Here is a 14,489-nt window from a genome sequence, read left to right on the forward strand (position 1 = left end):
ACCATAGGTTATAGACCATATATAGTTAGGGATTAGCATTTAAAAAACCTTATTTTACTCGCACAAAACCATTGAAATTCCATATATAGTTAGATGCACTAACTATATATCGCGGACCCGCAATCCACTGCTAATGATGTCACATGTTACATCATTCATGACATGGTCAGTGACATCACTGATGACATCACTGATGACATCTCAAATGACATCACTGATGACATCACTGATGACATCTCAAATGACATCACTGATGACATCACTGACATCTCATTTGACATTACTGATTACATCACTGATGATATCATTTATGTGATAATACATCTTCAGACTCTAATATAACCTTAGATACACTCAGTGTAAACAGGCACTCACAGACTGTCACACATCCATGGAGTTACCCACACACCTAGTCAGTCATGCAAAGAATCAATCACACCTCCATTTCCTCAACTATACAGTTATACACACCTTACTTATTCAAACATATACTAACACATATTTACTCTCTTATACAATCCTTGATACAAGTTCACAATGATTCATACAGCCACTCTCACATTCACTGGCTCTTATGTTCAGTTATTTATATATGTCAACTCTCACATGGAGTGTGTTTTACATATGTACTTACTTTGACATGTAGAACTGAGATATCCATTCACTCACCAATATACTCATGCACACAGTCAACTGTCCATACAGCTGTTTCTACATGCACTTTTGAACCCATACACCTAGGGAATCAACTGCTCACACATCTATGCACAGAGTTATACACCTCCCAGCCACCCACACACATACTCAGTCTCCCATACAAATACTTGGGCAACCATTCAATAACCCATATAGTTACTGATATAGCTACTGATTTAAACATGCAGCAGTTTACAGAAGAACATAAATAATGATTGCCAAATTAAGACACTTTAATCACTAACCCATGCACTCAGTGAGACACATTTAATCATTCTCTCATACAGTCAGTCATGCACCTACTAAATCCTTCATCCAGACACTTATACATCCACTCATTCTTCAATATGTAAGACATATTTTAACTTTACAGAAACATACAGTCACTGGGTGTTGTCATCAGTGATGTCATCAGTGATGTCATTTGAGATGTCATCAGTGATGTCATCAGTGATGTCACTGACCATGTCATGAATGATGTAATATGTGACATCATTAGCAGTGGATTGCGGGTCCGCGATATATAGTTAGTGCATCTAACTATATATGGAATTTCAATGGTTTTGTGCGAGTAAAATAATGTTTTTTAAATGCTAATCCCTAACTATATATGGTCTATAACCTATGGTTTTTTCAGTGAATTTTCAAGGTTTTGTAAATGCAAATTCCTAACTATATATGGTCTATAACCTATGGTTTTTTCTGTGAATATATATATATATATATATATATATATATATATATATATATTCAATGAAAAAACCATAGGTTATAGACCATATATAGTTAGGAATTCGCATTTACAAAACCTTATTTTACTCGCATAAAACCATTGAAATTCCATATATAGTTAGTTGCGCTAACTATATATCGCGCACCCGCAATCCACTGCTGATGATGTCACATATTACATCATTCATGACATGGTCAGTGACATCACTGATGACATCACTGATGACATCTCAAATGACATCACTGATGACATCACTGATGACATCTCATTTGACATTACTGATCACATCACTGATGATATCATTCATGTGATAATACGATGAACCTCTTCAGACTCTAATATAACCTTAGATACAATCAGTGTAAACAGACACTCACAGACTGTCACTCATCCATGGAGTTACTCACACACCTAGTCAGTCATGCAAAGAATCAATCACACCTCCATTTCCTCAACTATACAGTTATACAAACTTTACTTATTCAAACATATACTAACACATATTTACTCTCTTATACAATCCCTGATACAAGTTCACAATGATCCATACAGCCACTCACACATTCACTGGCTCTTATGCACAGTTATTTATATATGTCAACTCTCACATGTACTGTGTTTTACATATGTACTTACTTTGACATGTAGCACTGAGATATCCATTCACTCACCAATACACTCATGCACACAGTCAACCGCCCATACAGCTGTTACCACATGCACTTTTGAAACCATACCTCTAGTGAATCAACTGCTCACACATCTATGCACAGAGTCATACACCTCCCAGCCACCCACACACACACTCAGTCTCCCATACAAATACTAAGGTAACCAATCAATAACCCATATAGTTACTCATATAGCTACTTATCAACACATGCAACAGTTTACAGAACAACAGACATAATGATGCACAAATTAAGACAGTTTAGTCACTAACCCATGCACTCAGTGAGACACATTTAATCACTCACTCATACAGTCAGTCATGCACCTACTAAATCCTTCATCCAGACACTTATACATCCACTCATTCTTCAATATGTAAGACATATTTTAACTTCACAGAAACATACAGTCACTGGATGTTGTCATCAGTGATGTCATTTGAGATGTCATCAGTGATGTCATCAGTGATGTCACTGACCATGTCATGAATGATGTAATATGTGACATCATCAGCAGTGGATTGCGGGTGCGCGATATATAGTTAGCGCAACTAACTATATATGGAATTTCAATGGTTTTATGCGAGTAAAATAAGGTTTTGTAAATGCGAATTCCTAACTATATATGGTCTATAACCTATGGTTTTTTCATTGAATTTCAATGGTTTTTTAAATGCAAATTTCTAACTATATATGGTCTATAACCTATGGTTTTTTCAGTGAATTTCATTGGTTTTTTAAAAGCTAACATCTGTAGCTGTAAAATGTATTATTCTTTAAATCCCAAAATATATTTAGATGTTTATTGATAATTTTTTTTTTAATATTTTTTTTCTTCGCTTCTAGTTCGCGAACCGGGAAGCTTTCCGTTAGCTCATCTTGATGCCGCGATCTAGTCCGCGAACCGGTCAACGTTACGTTAGCGGAACAGTGACGCGCCGCGGAAGCGCGACGTATCACGTTATCGCGTAATGCGTCTAATGACGCGCCGCGTTAGCGCTCCCGGAAGTGCTCCGGACCGCGAACCGGAAGCGATCTGGGACGCGGCGCGCGCCGCGTAACGTAAGCGGAACAGGTCATGTGACTTGTTTATCAAACTTCTCATTGGTTCATTTCACTTTTGGTTTCCAAATGATGTATGACTAGGTCATGTGACCTAAAAATAACACTTTTCATTGGCTCAGAACTTTTGTTTTCCCCAAATCAAGTAAACCCCTCCTTATTTCCTCACTCTGACTTTCATCTTGGTGAGAGAAAGACCATTTATCTGAAGATCCACAATGGCTTCCATTGTTGCTGCAGCTGGTGCACCCCCACCACCACCTCCACCTCCCCATAAGAAGAGAGGACCACCCAGTCAAATTATGACTAACAGAGAGGAGGAAGATGAGGAAGAAGAAGAAGAGGAGAGAGAGGGACAACAATTTGTTGATGAGTTGCCCCGGGTTTCTAAACGAAAAACCAGTTTCATCTGGCAGTTTTTCACCATCCCTCCTGGAACCAAGAAAGTGAATGCAAAATATGCCACCTGCCTCATCTGTGACCACAGATTGTCGAGAGGCACAGAAAAGAAGTACAGTATGGGGAACTATACAATGCACCGTCACATGAGCAGGTGGCATCCCTTGAACTACAGCCGGGCTGAGTTGAGGGATCTTGAAGACAATCCGACGGCAACTCCTGTGGCAAGATCTACATCCACATTGTCTTTGACGGGAAGAGAGGCACAAGAGACTGTGCCAAACATCCAACGTAACTTCCAGCACATGAAGGTGTCTTGTATTTACTGTGGTGCTATGCTGTCATATGGCAACATGAGTGTCAACCTCATGAACATTGCATATGAAAATCATAAGTGCCCTAATGCACCCAAAAAGTAATTTTCTTTTTTTTTGCTCCAGTTGAGCCGTTTTGAAAGCCTGTTTTTTGTTGTCTCCCCTCCTTAAAAAACACAAAAAAAACATAAAACAGTTCTAAAAATACAAAAAAATCAAAAAATGTTCAAAAAATTACAAAAAAAACATAAAACAACAAAAACAAAAAAAAACAGTTCTTTTCAGAACTACCTCCCCTTTCAAACAAAATTGCTAGAATGTTTATCACTCTGGCAAGCTCTATTTCTTTTGGTTCGCTTCAAGTTCGCTGACCGGTTCGCGAACTTTAAGCGAACTAAAAAAAATATTTTTTTAAAAAAAAAGAAGAGTTAGTATAAGGGAAGTAAACAGAGAATAATGTAAAAAGAAAGACAGCTAGAGAGAGTAAATGAGAGATACTGTCAATGACATCATCAGCAGTGCATTGCGGGTAAAAAGAGTGGAAAACATTTACCTTATAATTCTTGTTACCTTTTTTAAATATTTTTTCATACTTTCAATCTGTAAAACAAAGAACAAACATTTCAAAAAATATTAAAACATGTATTTAAAAATTAGAAAAGACAAGGGAAAAGGTTCAAAAACAAACAGTTTTTCAACAACTTTGACATTTACAGAAGTCTCTGCTTCTCTACGTTCCCTACACAATCCTAAAGATATATATTCGAAAGAAACTGTATCTTGATATTGCTGAACTGAGGCCTATTTTGAAACATGATGTTTTTCTTGCACTGCTAATGTCTCACAATAGTGATGCAATAGCAGCGCAAAAAAGATGTAAAGTCATAATAAAATTGTGTCTAACATTGTAAATGATTGTTTTAGGATGCAAATAAGATGTGTGCTTTCAAGAGCTTTCTTTGAGGTGAGGCCTCTTTTTTTTATAAAAAAAAAACACTACCCAGAAGTACAGCACTCTAAGCATTAAAATTGATATTTACAGAACTCACCTTACCCATATGTACCACACATTTCTAAATGTATATCATAAGGACAAAAAGCATAACATTAATTATACATGTTAAATGGTTTATTTTTGCTGTTCTCAGAATGTATCAAATTTCACTTAAATCAGTGACTTGAAGGTATTCATCATGTAACAGCGGGGAAAAAAAAACACAATCAAAATGACTGTGTTTAAAAAACCCATACAACCTAAGAAATCTGATTTCAAAACTTCTTAAAATTAACTTACTTTCAATGACGTCGAAGGATCTCCTATAAACAGCATCCACTCTGTTGTGCTTTAAATATTTTCAGCCCGCCACTTTCTGAAAGAAAACCTCCATCGATACGTGAAATATGTTACATAGAAAAAAAACTTCTCTCATTATATCACATGTTTCCACTAGGCCAAATCATGTTGCCGCGATTCGCAAATCTTGTAATTCTTCCAATCAAATCCCGACATTTTCTATTTTCGCAACTTTCAAAAATAAAAAATTTGAGATTATTTTCACAATCCTGGACTACTAATATCTTACTCTTCTTTGTCAGTCATGTTCTCCTTTTCCTATGACACTGATACTGCTTACTATGAAGCAGACTTACTTGCATTAGGTTTATATAGTTGAATTTTTAATCGAGACAGCATTGCAGACTTACATTCCCTCTACTTAAAATTTTGGTTTTAAAAACACCAGGTAAGAATTTTTAAGGTCAAACGGCAATTTTTTTTTGAACGTTACAACAGAATCATTACAGAATGACCAGCCGTTTCCAGACTTTAAGTAAGCTGTATAATGTCCTGATGTTGTTGATGGACCATCGTGATAGATAATTGCTACAGTAACAAAAGTCCTCCCTGATATTGACAGCTGAGAAGCCACAAAATTTTTTATTAAAGTTGACAATTTTGTTCCATCAGGCCTACATCGTTGCATCATTAAAATGACATACTGGCCATATCTACGTATAAATAATGTTGACATCATATCACATTTACATTGGCTACACTCCATGTTGTGATCCGCTGCATTTACTAGCTTATTAAAGGAGACTGATTTACTGTCTGGCAAAGTTAAATATATAAATCTTTCTGAGTCTACACTAGTAGTACTTGATACCATACAGTTCTCGCAGTCATGCTGCCATTGATAAGAAAGCCCAAACAGGTGATCTACATCTACACCCTCAACTTGCAATATATCAAGCATATACATTAAAAACTCCTGACAATCTTGCTGATTATTTTCAGAGAAGTCTGTTTGACCTGAACATTCATCTAACAGATAACGAACTTCAGACACACTTTCTACTTTTGTTCGATCACTGCTACATTTCTCGAAAACAGAATTCAACAAACAGCATAAAATTTGTTCAGAATTCAACAGAATCTGTTCTTTTAAACTCTCTAGTGAAAAGAGAACATTAACCACTACATTTGCATAGCAGTTGACACCAGAACTGTTTTCAAATTGAAAACCGACAACATCTTCAACAGAATCCACTTTCTTTCTGCTAACAATTTTCGGTTCATTGACTTTTAGTCTTTTTGCAACAACCTCCCTACTATTACTGCTATTTCTACGTTTGCGGCCTACCACACGTTTCTCAAACAAAGGATATTGAGGCAAATGTGGCGCATACTCTCTTCTTAACCTATTGTATTCCTTAACACAATCTAGATCCGCACAAATGTTTGTGACATCACAGTCAATCAAGTACAATCCCGATAAAGTTCTAACTCGTGACAATGCCACATATGCCATACCCTCCTTGAACACAGAACTGCCAATATTCACCAATGCACAGTCTACACTTAAACCTTGCGATTTATGGATTGTCACCGCATATGCCAAGCAAACAGGAAACTGTTTACGGCGAACATATAAATCTTTAACAAGCAAAAACCTAGCAGAACAACGACCAATTTGCTGTACTTCCTCAATGCCATCAAATTTAATTTTTAAAAATTCTATTCCATCTCTATTTCTGTATTTCTCAAAATCAACAACATTACCCATTGATCCATTTACCAGACCTCTTTCTACATGTAAATTCCTTCTCAAAATAATTCGGCAATTTAAACACACATTCAAAGTCTTTTCAAAACCCGCTGTTTTAGATATAGTCTTCTCTAATGAATCCAATTTTGATTTCAAATTGTCTGACAAAATAATTGTTGATCCCATATGCTCTAATTTGTCGATAGCTTCAAGTTTCACAATCTCTTGCTTTTCTAAATTCAACATTTTGTTGTTGAAGATGGCACATTCTGCAAGAGTTGGCATGAGACATATCCCGGATTTCTTCTCAGTAATTTTCTGAAAAATATTCTCAGGCACAATATCTTGTTTGGGATACAAATTTGACAGTAACCGTGCATTTAAAGCTTCTTTCCCATGCTCGGTCACTTTTCCAATTCTAATATCTTGTAGAATATTCTTGTAATCTTCATCCTTTGCCTGACGCATATTTTGATGCAGTTCTGCATAATTGAAGTTTAACCATATATTGACGTTGCCAATGCTCCCTAGGCACTTCCTGGTATCTTCATGCGTGAGTATTTTGAACACAGGTTGACCTTTTACTGGTGTCAGCTGTAGAAGATCTCCGAAAACAATAATGTGTTTCCCACCAAATAAGACATCATATTCAGTTTTAAGTACTTCTTGCATTCTCAAATGCACAAAGGCAAGCATGACATTGGAAACCATGCTTACTTCGTCAATGATAAGTAGTTTCATTTTCCTCAAAACTCTTGAAACTTCACAGCAAGCATCTCCAGATAACTTGTTGTATTGTAATTTGTTGTCATGCTCCACCGGCAGCATCAATAGACGATGCAAAGTAATACCTTTAATATTATGTGCTGCCAGTCCAGTAGGAGCGGTGACAACACAAGACAGCGATGACTCAGTCCTTTCCTGCAAATAACAAGAGATTGCTTTAATGAGGAAACTTTTTCCAGTTCCCGCTTCTCCACTCACGTACAGTCGGACAGGCTTCAACGACGTACACGAGCACTCTTTCTTCTCATGACTTAATCCGTGCTCAATTTCCTTGGTAACTTCATCATATATTTTCCTCTGCTCAACGTTGAGTTGTTTTTCCAAGTCTTGTAAGTTAACTGAATCCTCCTGAGCATGTGCCATGGCTCTTTCTACTTCATTCATAGCAGTGGCAGCTTCATTTTCGATAATAGGTCCTCCAAGTGGATCTTGACTCAATGAAACAGAACTCTGACTGTCCTGAGAACTGTCTCTGGCAATCTCGGCTGCAATCGTTGCTTCCTGCTCAATTTCCAAAGTTAGCATTTCTTGATATTTAGAAAAAGCAGGACATTCTATGGACTCCTTGGCTGCATTGAAAGAGTCTTCGTAACAGAGGAAATCTCCAAGCAGTTCCTCTTCTGCACGCCAAGGCTTGAAAAGTTGCAAAAGTGCTAAATAGAAAAACTCCTTTTTTTCTGGAGATTCGCCACTTAATTTTCGATGGTTTACTAATTGGCATTTTCTTTGCTTGACCAGGCATCCCTCACTTCCAATTACAGCATACACTCCTTTCTCAATATCTTCTTTGATGTTCCTCTTGAATATATAATTTTGGAGAACCTCATATAGACAAATATTCTCAAGGTGACTGCTTCGATTTGGATAATATGTATCCAACATGTTGGTCTTCAAAATGTCGGTACTGTTTGGTTCCTTTTCTGCCAAATACTCAATTTCCCGAACAGGTTTTAGAACTCGATTTCGCGTTGCAGCAAGACCAAGACTCGCCCAAACGAGACTCCTGGATTTGGCATAGAGACTTGCTGAAGACAATCGATCAGAACATTCGTAAGCTCCGATTTCTCGATGCGACAACATCTTCAGACTGAAACTGTACAACTTCTTGCTGAGGCTCTTTTCATGGGAAATGTCCTCCCACATATCCTTCAGTTCGGTCTTTTCTTTTTTGGTGATGTAAGATGTCACATACCGAGCCACAGCCATACAGTTGTCAGCCACAAACTGTATATCCATGTTGGCATTCCACATGGACAAAATCACTGGGTTGTAGTCATTGATGTACTTGGACTCTTCGTTCCTTTTCAAATTGTATGTATTCTTGGGTGATTTCCTCGTCACATTATGTCGCAGCGAAGACATCAAACTGTTCACTCTTCCTTTAGAAATCACCGGTCGTGGAAAGTTGAAACGACATTTGGTGTAGAACTTGTCCTTGTTTCTGAATTTACGACGACAGTACTTTCCACAACGATGGCTTTGGAAACGTAGAACTTGTTCTCTTAGACTTTTCTTCTCCGTTGCGTTTGGAACAGCACACGTAGAATACTGTTCGATGAAATTCATCACTAAGTCATCCGGATCTGTTCCAAATTTAGGTGCATCCTTGATCCACAGCAACATATGTATATGAGGGGCACCTCTTGCTTGGTACTCCTTTCTCCAGAAGAAATCCAACACCTCTCCAAGAGGTGGATTCTTTTTATTTGTGATGAAAGACATCATAGCTTCAAATCTATGATTGAAGTACCTGCATACATTCACAGGATCCAAAGAACACAGTTCTCCAGGTGTCTTGAATTCAATGTTTTCAATATTTCCATTTGCCTCTCGTAGAAATTCAAGTAAGTCATCCCAGCCATACTCGGCACAGCTCAGAGTGAGGAACCATGTCGGAGTTCCTAAGTTCCTCAGCATACATTTTAAGTCACCATGACGACGGTACCAGTACTCATTAGTACCACGCTGACACGCCATGAGATTAATTAAGTGAGAATCCAAAATACTGTCTTGGACATTGACTTTATGCATAAAGTCACTTGCCGAGATGTTTCGCATCTGTATACCACTTTTTAAGATGTGGTTCACTGCATATGACAGTCCAGACAGATCGCTTTCAAACAGGAGATGAAACAAATAGGGAATGCATTGCCGAAACCTAGGATCTTCTGCATACAATCGTAAAGTCCGGTATTCAGACGCAGGAATTTCACGAGGTCGCTCATCATATCTTCCTCCTTGACCTGTGGGAAATAGCTGTGGGAAACACCGAGCTTCCAAACTTTCCTCCCAAACACTAATGGGACTCCCTTTGGCTTGTTTCATTTGAAACAACTCAATAGCATTCCCCATCACTTCCTTGGAATGCAAAGGATGAACACTATAATGTTCATATATTTCTTCACTTTTAGAGGCCTCTACTTTCTCAATTTGGCCAGCACACAAATCGCTATCCTCTTCATCACTTACTTCCTCTTCTGCAACATATACATTCTTATAGTACTTATTATTTTTCTTCAAATACACTGTTGCCTTTTTGACTTTCCTAACATCCACTAAATCTTGCCATATTTTCTTATTCTTTGTCGGAACCCCATTAACCAAGATAACCAGAGGTTCCTCTTCCACTTTTTCTATTCCAATTGTGTTAATGTTTTTGTTCAAATCTAGAGGCAAATAAACAACTCTTCCCTTTAATCCTCTCTGTAAATCTGCTGGAGGCAATTTCCCTGTCTTTGGCTCCATTCTTACAATAGCCTGAAAGGGATGGATACTTTGAATCAAAATAGATTCATAAGTATTTAAATCCTTCAATTCAGAAGGAATCTCAACCAATTCCAGATTATTATGAACTGCCCTAGCAGGCATCTGGTTTTGGTTTAATTTATTACAACAATAAGTACACACACGTTGATCCGATCCCAAATCAAAATAATTTTCTACCATCAAGTATGTGGCTAAATCCTTCCATTCACTATTATTTTCCCTTTCACTTTTTGCATATAAATCCACTACCTTAGTCTGATTCTTATAATAAGTGCGTCGACAACATACACAAGTGAAATTAGGCCTCTCACTTGATTTCATCTGAAACGTGGCAATTTCCTTCTGAAAATTATCTGTACTGGAAACCTGTACATTATCTTCCACATTACCCTCTACTTCAGGGTCAATTTGAACATTCTCATCTTTACTACCAAAGTAACAAAACTCAATTTCTTCACAAAGATTCTTCACATCTATTTCAGAACCATGCAAAAGAGCAGCACATAACTGTTTAAGCATAATTGCTGGACTCTTAGCATAATACAACATTCTCACTAATTTTCTCACTTTATTATGATGCACTGCTAGCATCCTGAAATGATGAAAAACACTCTGGCATACTCTCCTGGAAAGACAAGCCAGTGAATGACCACGCAAACCTGTCATTTGTCTCACTCTGCAAGGATCTAAATCTTGCAACAACTTCATTTTCTGCTTCAAACTTTTCTTATTAAATGTCCGTATAAAATCACATAGCAAATTGATGGAAACCTGTCGCACACTGCAAATAGAACTACACTTCCAAATGTACACAGGACCCTTAGGACGTCTTCCTAAAACCTCATCACTTAGCGCCTCTTCTGTCTCTGTTGTCACAAGTAGTTCTTTTTCAACTGGACAACCATCCTTCACTTCATAAGCTCGACCACTGATGTCAACTGCATGCACCAAATCATTATCCTGAAAATAAGTCTCCTCATTAAAAAATGCCTCAGAACTTGAACTATGCATCCATTCTCCAGAAAAAACTTCACAAAAGTTAGTACGATTTACTACTCTCTTCCATCTACTTTTTGTTTTGAAATCAGAAATTACCTTGCTTAGTTTCCTAATTCTATTGATTACCAAAATAAACAACTTTCGCTTGATTTCAAAAGCATGATCAATAATTTTCTCTACATTTTTCTTCTTCCTATAAAATGCCGCTTTCTGTTGGCCTTTCTTTTTAATATTTTTCAATAAATTAACTAATATCCTATTACGGAACATTCGTTGTCGAATGTCCCTAAACTGTTGTTTCCTTCTACTATCATGCACAGAGTTATCTCTTCCTCTACCAGTAACATTTGTGATGGGTCTCTCCTTTCCATTTAAATTACTTCTCTTTTTGTTAAGAGACACATTTTTTTGAGCAAAATTTTTTTTACTACAAATATTTCTTAAGAATGATTTCGTGCTCTTACCCGGACCTTTCTTGGTGTTTTGACAAGTATTTGGGGAAGAGGACTGCTGCAATAAAACATCATCCTGCTGTCTTTGACGTTTTCTAGCCTTTCGTATTCGACTTCTGGAAGGCATTTTCCAAACTATGAAAGAATCTGCAGTTGAATCTGTGAAAAAATATAATATAAAATGTTATTAACCACTATTACCAAACAGTAAATAAATAACAGTCATCTAAAACTTAATGCTGTACTAATTATTTAACATAGCAAATATTTTCCACCAGCACTGCATCACAAAAATGACACTCAATGGTACAAAACAGGCATACAACACTCATAAATCACTCCCTAATATTTTAAATCATTAATTCAGGATGACGATAAGATGTAGCCTATCTAAAGGTTTGTTTAGGCCCAGATCTTTGGACTGGGGTGAATGTGTGTCATTGATCCACATTCAGTCCATCACCTGTTTTGTTTATTTGAGGTGAGGCCAACACATGGTTGCAGATAAGATTTTCACTGAAAAAAAACCAAGGTAAAAAAACATGTGAAGGCCTACCAATGAAGTAAATCATTAAATGAAAACCAATACATTTCTGGAAATATGCACTACTAGTGCTTCATAAGATGTTTTGGATCATATTTATAAGTTATTTGAGTATCTAGTATGCTATTTTACATTCTTCATGGTGCAAATTTATTGTAAATACGCTCCCACCTGCGGTTGGCAAATTTAGATTTTGATTATGGGAGTTAGATAGGCATGTTAATAATTTCCCAAAAATGGTATATAACCCCAAACAACCTTTGAAGCAAATGCTCTTAGCCATGTTATCCACCTCCCATTGGATAACATGGCTAAGAAATGCTTGCAAATGTGATAAAAAAAGGCCTGCAATGCATGAATAACGCAGAAAAATCAGCGATATTCATGCATTTTCCAACAAATGCTCTTAGCCATGTTATCCACTTCCTATTAAATAACATGGCTAAGAACTGCTCAGGGCACCATGAGGAACGCTTTCCATTTAAAAAGGGAAAAATAACATCAAAGACACTAAAATGCCTTCTAAATATGAACCCAAACAACCTATGAAGCAATGTGAAAAAAAACTGCCGCAATGCATGAATATAGCAGAAAAATCAGCGATATTCATGCATTTTCCAGCAAATGCTCTTAGCCATGTTATCCACTTCCAATTAAATAACATGGCTAAGAACTGCTCAGGGCCCCATGAGGAACGCTTTCCATTTAAAAAGGGAAAAATAACATCAAAGACACTAAAATACCTTCTAAATATGAACCCAAACAACCTATGAAGCAATGTGAAAAAAACGGCCACAATGCATGAATATAGCAGAAAAATCAGCGATATTCATGCATTTCCCAGCAAATGCTCTTAGCCATGTTATCCACTTCCTATTAAATAACATGGCTAAGAACTACTCAGGGCCCCATGAGGAACGCTTTCCATTTAAAAAGGGAAAAATAACTTCAAAGACACTAAAATGCCTTCTAAATATGACCCCAAACAACCTATGAAGCTCTAACAGTACATATCCTGAAATTTAATTCATTTCAAAATTCGTTTTTAAACACAGCATATAAATCAATTGTATACCTGCATTCATGAAGAAATGACTAAAAATGTCCTTGAGACACATGAAAGTGTTTTCTGGAATGCCCTAGCACCATTTTTGGGACACTATTAACATGGCTAGGTAACTCCCATAATCAAAATCTAAATTTGCCAAGCACAAGTGGGAGCGTATTTACAAGACACTTGTCCCATGAGGAACACTTTACATTTTAAAAGGCGAACACAACATCTTAGACACTCAAATACCTTATAAATATGGCCCAAAACAACCTATGAAGCTCTAGCAGTACATATCTAGAAATGTAATTGATTTCTTAAATCGTTTTTAAAAGCAACATATCTGTTTCAGCTTACATAACAGACCATGAAATGGCCTCCATGTATTACAATATCTTGTGTAACTGCATGCCAGAATGTTACACCAAATATGCAATTATAATTTCTCTTTGAAACTAATTCTATTAGTATATCACTAGAGACAAAACCACATTTTAAAAACACAGCTTTCTTCATCATTTTCTCCTTAAATCATACTATTCTCTATCTAAATTAAATAAATCTTTTCTCACCTTAGCAAATATTTTTTGAGTTTTGAAAACAGTCTCAGAAATACACCAAATTGTCTTCAGCAGAAGAAAAAGGATGCACTCCAAAGGCTGCAGCTATTGAAAGCACAGAAATACAGATATTCTTTTCACATATCTCTCATATTAGCCAATCATACCTCTTCCCTCACTTTTTTCAAATCAAAACCCTTCCCCCCTCTGCCCTGTCTGCCTTGTTTCCATAGCAACCACCTCCTGGAAGACCTCTCATGTTTGCAAATTCACACAACAATGTTTCAATTGAACTCTGAACTCTCAGTGCACCTGCGTATCCAGTGCAATCTTTCATTAAATGTTTCTTCCTTGACCATTCAAATTACATCTTTCAAAGAACACATCCATGCACCCTAACTTTCTGTTT

Source organism: Lissotriton vulgaris, chromosome 3_1, assembly GCF_964263255.1.
Source record: "Lissotriton vulgaris chromosome 3_1, aLisVul1.2, whole genome shotgun sequence".
NCBI classification, from domain to species: Eukaryota; Metazoa; Chordata; class Amphibia; order Caudata; family Salamandridae; genus Lissotriton; species Lissotriton vulgaris.